Here is a 7,983-nt window from a genome sequence, read left to right on the forward strand (position 1 = left end):
ACAACACACTTTTGCCTTGTGGGCAGATGCGTGTGTCATAGAAGCTGCAAACGGGAATTTCCTGCTTGGGTTAATTTGATTTATATCATACTGCAACATATAGACTCATGCCTATGGCAAGGGCTGATATTGGTGGACACGCCTCTTCCCGCTCTGTGGGATGTTGTGCTATCTGTCCTTGTACCCCAAGCTCCTCCTAGCTTGCTCCACATGAACCACCCATGTAATATATACTCGTGTAGCAATGACAACTGGCTTAAGTTGGTTGAGTCTGTTTCCTGTGCCTCTTGGAGACTCAGCATCTGGGCCACGGCGATAATGAAGAGTTGGACATTTCTCCTCCTGCTAGCAGTGATTTCCAACCTAGCATCTGGATGTAAGTTTGTTTGTAAATAGACCTTACATTGTTTAGAAGAACTGCAACCAGAGACAGTGGCTTCGTGGTTTGATCCTGAAGGTACTGAAAAAGAGCCTGCTAAGGGAATTTCAAACCTTAAGAAATATTTAAATTGCCATCCCTTGTAAACCCATGTGGGAGTAAAGCTGAAGTCATTTATGTATAGGCACCAAATTGCAAGGCTGCCAATCCATGATACATTTACTGTGGAGGAAGCCACAAGGAAGAAAGCCGATAAGAAAGCCTTAGATTAGATGTACATGCATGTCAGTTGATTTTTTACATCTTTTATGGTGACCTGCTCAAAAAGCCATAGCTGTACTGATTTTGTAATAAATGACTGAGTTTGTACTGATGGTGAGTAATAGGAAAGATGTCTTTCTGGGATTAGATGAGTGATACATGGATGTCAACACTCTGCATTGCAGTCATCAGGTGAGTGGACTTAGAAGTAAGATCATTTCTCCAGTTTGATTCATATAGCCTTGTTGTAACACAATCAAGTCTGCTGCTTTTGTCATTTTTCCCTCAGTGGAAAACCACACACGTATATACACACACATATATATTCCCTCAACCACATATATACACATATACAATATATACTAGGTTGTAATTTCAAGTCATTTCCTTTATTAGTTATTTGCTTTATTTATGTATTGCCACATTACCTGTGGGCTCAGGGTGGCATATAAACTCACGTCCAGGTAGGATGCGTGCTGTTTTTGGAAATAATGTCCATAGGCTCATACACCTAGCTGCACTTGTACATACCATATGAAATGATGCCAAGATAGACCATGGGAATGTTCATTGAATCCAAAGCTCCATCCTTGACAGACATATGTATATTATAAATCTTATTTATAATGTATCTTGTATCTGCATCTTGTATGTATTTGTTGTGGTGGTTTGGTCACTTCTTTCTGATTAGAAGGACATCATTTTGCTTCTTTTGAATTCTTGTAAGCTCTTCCTTGTGTCATTAGTGATGATATCTAGTCACCTTCTTTTCTGGTGGCCTCTTTTTTATTGTCCTTGCCATCCCAACCAACAGGGTCTTCTACAATGACTTTGCATTATGTGTCCAAACTATCTAAAACTTTAATTTCATTATTAGTGCTTTCAGTGAGCAGTATGGTTTTACTTCATCTAATAATGACTTATTCTTCTTGTGGTCTAGCACAATTTTTTCTTTGTTCAGCCTTTCTGATGGTTCAGCTTTCAAACCGTGGCCTTGAAAAGATATACCTTTGTTTCCTATATCATATCTCTGAGCTCAGTCAGTCTTCTAAAATAGGTACCCCACATAGTCTCAAGGGTCCTTTTTCTGATGCTTCAATCCTTCTCACATCTAGGACTGCTGATCATTTTGAGACATGAAACATAGGAGCAATGTTAATGTAAGCCCTAAAGTAAGCATGTCACGTTAAACCCACCCAACTCCTAACTCTCCCTCCCCCAAACTGTTTTGTTTACATGTGATGTGGCTCCAGCACTTTATGGTCTTTAGCTACCCAAAAAAAAAAAACTGATGTGGCCTTTGGCCATCAAATAGTTGTCTACTCCAGCTCTAAGTAGATATATGTAGGATCAGATATGATATAACACAATCTTAAGGTCTCTGAAAATTCCTCACTATTAGAATTTTCAGTTTACTTTGGGGAAGATGCAGCAGACCATAATCCTATGTGAAGCAACAGGGTTTATATGACATTTTTGCTTCACTGTGATTCAGAGAAGTTTTAAACTGCTTGTATCACAGACTCTGAGAGTGGGAACCTGATGTCTATTCTCTGTACAACTATGGTAGCTTGCTGGAAGAGGAGCCCTCATCGTAGATGGTGAGAGGTGGAATTGAATCAGAAAGGAAGACTTTCTTTCACTGGAGAAATTTAAGCAGATTAATTGACAGTTATCAAGGAAATTGAATGTAATGACCTTAAGAATCTGTTCAGTTCTCATAATTTATGATTCCTTGATTACACTTTCAAGGAGGACGAGTCAATGGGTCTGTAGACTTGGAAAAGTGGTTTCAATACTTGTAGTTCATGCAGTCCTTCAGATCCCAAAAGAACTTTGTAGATACATTTTAAGTTGGACAGCCTTGCCCAGAATTGCTGATATAATTAGGAGCAAAATGGGCTGAATATTGAAGTGGCACCATTTCAAAAAATTCTGCACATCATTCCCACACCTGTCACATTGGGAATTTGTGATTTCCATTGGGTCTGTTGCATTTCAGTTGCATCATCTTAGAAGAAGATATATTTATATCAACCCCAATGTAGACTTATAGTAATCTGGATAGTTTCAGCTTTTCAGGCATAATATCTCATGAGTAAAATGCGATACATGAAAACAGTTTATAAAGCCTTAAGACTATAAAGCTCAAGATACGGTATGACTGCCAAGAAAATACTAAGACATAACAATATTGGAGGACAGGGTAACAATCAGAACTGCCTCAGATGGAACAACCCAGAATGAATTTTAGGTGGGAGTGCCCCTCCCCCCTGGCCAATTCTTCAGACAAGCTTTGAATACTAAATGCTTGATTTCTTCTCTGTTCATAAAGATGTTTTAGTTTCTGGTAGCATATTGCAGAGCTCAATTGTAATTTAAAAAATCAGTGATTGGTTTTTTTATTATACTATTGGAATTGGTAGGAAATATGATTATCCAAAGACATAATCATAGGAATCACATATTAGATAAGAGGGCTAGGCTATTACTTGAATTAATGAGAGCTGATCTATGTAGTTATAAAATGTTCTTCTAGGATGTTAGATTGACACCAAGAGGAACAGCATATAAATGCTCACAAAAAGCACCAGCTGTGCCTACAGAAAGCTAGCAAATCAGGTCTTCCTTATTTGTCTTCAGTAAATTAGGCTGAGTCAGGTGGCATTTTCAAGCAACAATTTTGTAGCATTTTCTTCCTCTGAATTGAAAGAGGGTGGAAATCAAATTAGCTGGTGTGGGTGGAAGTATGGCAGCAATGAGAAACTATGAGTAAAGAGGCGTCCAACAGATCTTTGAGTGCAAAGCAAGAAATGCAAATATGTCAAATTTCTTCTGGCAGGTTACATTGGGATTAGTCCACCAGGCACACAAGAGTCCAGAAACTTCTGATTGGGAGTTTTATTGAAGAAAAGCTAAGAAGCGATTAAGATAGAATTCCAGTGACTGCTGTGTATTAAATCTGAGTCCTATTTATAGCAAAATCAAGGTTCAAATCCTTCTACCTCTTTCTCTGACCTAGGCTATGCAATGGGATGGATGGCCTCCTTTTATGAGTTGGAGGCCTATTTCCATCTTCCAGTTTCTTATTTTGATAATGGACAGATCAGACATCAAGTTGTTTATGAACCCCAAAAGCTCATCATGGCACAGGGATGCCGAAACACTGGAAGAAATGCTTGGGAAGAGGGAAGAGTAGAAAAGTGGCTGCCTGGGGCAGCAGGATGTTGTGTTTGCTTGAAGGAGACAGTTTTAGTTAGCTGGAAGCATTTATGCTTTTCATCGTTCAATTGCCCTCAAGTTGAGCTCAACCCCTGATGCAATTTCCTTGGGATAGTTTGCCAAAGCTGCCTTCTGTGACCTTTTTTTTTTTTTTTTTTTAACTTTCTAGCATAGCTAACAGCCCTGGAATTTCCTTTTTTAAAACTTTATTTAGTATCAAAAAGAATACAAGTTAGAGAAACATAGAACATGTAACAAAGCAGGAAAAAGTACAGATAATAAAGCGTGGATAGATAAGTAATGGATCTAAGGCAGGGGTTCCTAAAATTTTTGCCATCCCACCTCCCTTTAGTGTAGTCTTAATGTACCCACCTCCCCTAAAAATCCAAAATTTTGTGTTCACCAAAATGAACACAAATGAACAAGGAAAACAATAAAATCAAACTTTGGGAGAGGTGGATTTATTGGAACAATGTACAACTAAAAAGGATCTTCACATCTTCCCTGGACTCTGCCCTGCCCCAAGGAAGGTACACCCCACAGTTTGGGGAACCCTGATCTAAGGTATCATAAAAACTAGTATGTTTCAATATATCATTTAGGACTTATAATATTGTGGAATATTTCATATCCTTTCTCTAAACAAAACCCAAATGTCCCAACTGGACTATAAGCTAAGTGCCCATGGTTAATATAGTAAGCCCTGGGATTTTCTGGATCCAGACTCTAACCAGGCTGTTCAGCTTTTTAGGTCAGCCAAGGTTGGTTAATATCAGTTGCTCACGTAGGAAGTCCTGGCACGAGACTCTTCCCAACAAGAAGATACCATCTGGGTCAGATTTCCCAAGAGCCTGGTCTGATATAAACCAGCTTCCTGTCTTTCTAAAGCCCCAGTTTAGAACTTCAAAAGTCTTTTCTGGCTTAATGATTCCACTTGATCCTTGGCCCAGTTGTGGAAGAGAAGCACTTAATAGGTCATCACAGTTGTTGGCAGTGAACAGGTGTCTCTTTCATGATTGTGCTTCAGGTTGATCTGACAATTGATTACTAAGTGTTCAGTGTTGATTATGAAATATGAACCACCACCAAGGCGATGATAATAAGAAAAGAAGTGAACGTCTCATGGATTGAAAGAGGTGGAAGATCATAAATCACATTTCTTGGAATCTAAACTAACTGCTTTAAGGTTGGGCTTTTCAATGAGATATTCAAAAGGTGGGGGAGGGGCAACGAGTACAATGTAATATTGTGTGTTATGTAATATTCAAGTTCTTTGCCAGCCTAAGACCTGCAAGTAATGCACTAAATGAAAGACAGCTTAGCCTGAAGATCATTATTTCGTCAGAGAGCTGAAGGCAATTAAAAGAGGTTTTGCTTTTCAGTGCATTTTAGGTTAAGGTATTTTCACCATCGGCAAACAAATTATGCATCCGATTGGCAGGACAGCTAATATGGTTTAAGGGTTATGATTTTGGACTAGGACCAGAGAATCCCGGGTTCAAGTCCACACTTGTCCATGAAAACTGGCAGACAAACTGCTAGTTCAGTCCATCTTGCAGGGTCATTATGGGGAAAAAGGGGGAAAAGGGAAATCTATGTGATGCTGCTGGAGGAAAGACGGCAGGAGATAAATCTAACAAATAAAAAGTATGCATTCAGTCAGAAAGAGGACAGATGGAGTGGCTGTATTCATGCAATGCATCTAACCAGGTCACATTGTGGAGAGCCACAGAGATGGGGGCATCTTAGTGTCTTATGTGAACTGAGTCTGTTTGGTTCATCATGGTTCAGTCTATTCTGCCACTCTTTCAAATGGATTAATTCATAACCAGGTTCAATATGTTGCATGGATGCAACCCCCACCCAAACCCCAGTTCAAAGCCATTTGGAATTCATTCCAAATGTAGTGTTTCTGCCTCCCACCTAAATATCTCACATTCCAATTTCCCCTGTTGCTCTCTGAGTAAGCCTGTAGGTCTTCAAAATGCCCCGTCTTCCAAACAGATTTTGGGAATTCCACTGACAGGAGGAAGATTCTCTCCTTTCTCACAAAGAAGTGATGCCAAATAGAATTCCACGTCATCAGCTCCCTTACTCAAGCTAATGGTTTTTTTAATGTAATAAGTTTATAGCTAGTTGCCCTGGAGAAAATAATATGATTGCAGAACAAGTGAGGACATGCATGAAGGAAGGCTGTGGGATAGCAAGTAAAATTATTTTGTTTATATCCTGCCTGCCTTCTTCATGAAATGAAAGGTAACAACAAATACAGAGTTCCATTAGGCAGAGCCCAAGAAAAGAGAATGAATGAATGAATGAATTTTTACAAGTAATAAATAATATATTTGTTATATTATTGCAAATAACACAATGCCTGCCAGGGCCTGGCCCAAGCTATAACAGCATTGCCATAGAGAATAACTAAATAAACAAAAGAGACTTACTTGTTAACAGATTTGAAGATATTTGTGTAAATTTCATTTTCTTTATCTGCTGTGCAATTTCTTGGATTCAGTTAAAAGCAGTAATGCATCAGAACAAACAACACTGAGAAGAGTGAATCATTAGCCTAGCATTTCTTTGCTACAATGAAAGTGTGCTTCTGCAGTGAAACAGACTCATGGTTTGAGAGATAGAAAAGCGTCTCTCTCTCTCTCTCTATGGCATAAATTCTCTGAATTCCTTGGGCAGGAGAAAGGAATAGGGCCATAATATTCAGGACCTTTGATCCCAGGGACATTGGAAGCCAACATCATTGGTAGGATCTGTAGGCACAAAACACATGTCAGTAAATAAATACACCATGCGGTATTGTCGTGTCTCATTATAACAGAAGACAAAAGTGGAAGAACAGCAAAAATAAACACTTAAAGTGAATTAATTTGTTTAAAGAATGTTTGCAGTCACGCTGCTTTAATAGAAATATTTTTAAAATATCATTTGAGTACTTTTTTTTTTTAAATGAAAACTTCCACAGGAAAATATCTTTATTAAAATCCAAGATTTGTAAGAATATTTTCCAGCTGGATGTTACATTCAGGAAAGATGGTCCTGGGTACAGATGTCGCAATGTAGCTCCTGATGCAATTTCAGAAATGTAAAAAAGGGAATTCCATGATGGGAAGATAAAGGTCTATTTTGTGACATATGATGTTGTTATGTATGCAGTAGAATGGTGGTATGTGTAACACACATGAGGTGGATGAGGAAAGGAAAGCAAGGGGAAGATAGTTGGCTTTTCCAATGTTTTAAAAAGCTTCCCTCGCTTTCGTAGCAGTTCCCTATGGAAAAACGTAGAAAGTAATTCTTTTCTTAATAGAGATCCCTTTGCAGGACAATCCAAATTGAGAGTTCTATGGTTGCTTTGCCCAGTAATAGCTTGGAAGTAAGCCAGCTGGCAGTAGGAAACAGGTAAAGTTGGCTTAGTTCCTGAAGAATGTTATTATTTTTTTATTTTTAATATAAGCTTTGTGTTTTGAGGAAATGCATTTGGTACATTATCATCTGTGGAAGCCATACAAGAATATTTCAGTGCTAGGCATATTTTCTCTTTCTGTATATTGTTTAATAAGAAAAGAATGCAGTAGAAAAAAAAGTGTGTGTGAGAGAGAGAAAGACTGACATGGAGGAGGAAGAGAAGGATAAGAAGAAAAAAAGAGAAAATGTTCTTATACCTCTAGATGGGTATGTTTCAGATGGAAAAGGGATGATCAAGAAACAACACAACAAATACTTTTCAAATATTTGAAGGGCTATCATGCAGACGACGGAGATGCGTCTTCTGTTGCTTTAAGGGATTATATCCAAACAAGTGAATTCAGATAACAAAAATAGGATTTAGATTAAGATGAGAAAGAAGATCCTTAATGAGGAGATGAGAGAGGCCTCTCTTGGAAGGGAGGTTCAAAGCTTTAGATTCAGGAAGAGTTCAGGAAGGCTTCTGAAGTTGATCTCAGTAAATGGATGGGTTTATAGGAGTAAGTAGTCCTTATGGAGCTGGTTGATGTATGGAGACAGAAAAATGGTAATTCAAGAGAATATATTTACTTTTCAGAAAGACATAGATCTTTTTCACAGATAGATATGATATGGATTTCAAAGGAAATCTTGGCTACTAACAT

The sequence above is a fragment of the Python bivittatus genome, unplaced genomic scaffold (genome assembly GCF_059951505.1).
Source record: "Python bivittatus isolate LINGU-HERP-01145 unplaced genomic scaffold, Pbiv_v1 ctg000220_np1212, whole genome shotgun sequence".
Taxonomy (NCBI): Eukaryota; Metazoa; Chordata; class Lepidosauria; order Squamata; family Pythonidae; genus Python; species Python bivittatus.